This window comes from Penaeus monodon, chromosome 34 (assembly GCF_015228065.2).
Source record: "Penaeus monodon isolate SGIC_2016 chromosome 34, NSTDA_Pmon_1, whole genome shotgun sequence".
Taxonomy (NCBI): Eukaryota; Metazoa; Arthropoda; class Malacostraca; order Decapoda; family Penaeidae; genus Penaeus; species Penaeus monodon.
The window spans coordinates 14423776-14424659 of NC_051419.1; positions in this window are offsets into that span (position 1 = coordinate 14423776).

Genomic DNA, 884 nt, shown 5'->3' on the forward strand with positions numbered 1-884 from the left:
ACCTCGCTTGCCTGGAATCGCCCTCGCTACTGGTCACGTGACTTGTTCTACATTATTGGAACGAAGGTGCGAATTCGCCTCGATGGCTGACCAGTCTTCGGAAAAGATGGGCGGCGTGGTAAGTTCCTCTTGAAGTGGGCGAGTGGTGGCATAGGTGAGGTTGTCAGGATGCCATCTGCATACTACTGGTCCAGAATCACCTAGCCGATACACAAACACAGCTGCCGAGGCTGACGGAACCATATTTCTGTATGCAAACTCGGCCCAGTATACCTGACACGAACTCCTACTCTTTATCCACGATTCTTTTCTCGGGCTTTTGCTTTACCCCAAAACCTCCTAAACTCGACAAAACTCGACAATTTTATGCAGAGTTGCTAGTATTTAGATTCCCCTTGTTTAATACGAGAAGCAAGGGGAGGGGGAGGAGTAAAATATAAGAGAAAAAACCAACGTAACAGAATTCCCTCCCGCAAATAAATTTACTTAGAGGCGGGTATTTTGAAGCCATTCGGAGAGGACTCGAACGCCTCATCTCAGGTTCGAATACGATCCGGAGGTGATCAACAGCTTCTCATTTGTTCTGAGGCTTCTGGGGCCGTCGAGGGCACAAGGCAGACAGCACACCGCTAGATGAGCATGTCCGGAGATGTGAGAAGCCTTTTTCCGAGCTGCTCACGAAGAACTTGTAACCGGCCTCTTTAACGGCGCCTGGAACCTCCGTGTTTTACATACACGATACGGATCTCGGTGCTTATGTAAAGCGTTATTGACATTTCATTCTCCTCCGCGTACCAATCTTTTACCCTCTTGTTTCAGACGAGAGGATGGGAATTAGCATTGATGGCTGACGCGAGTTGGATCGCTCTTCAAAATGGAGACCC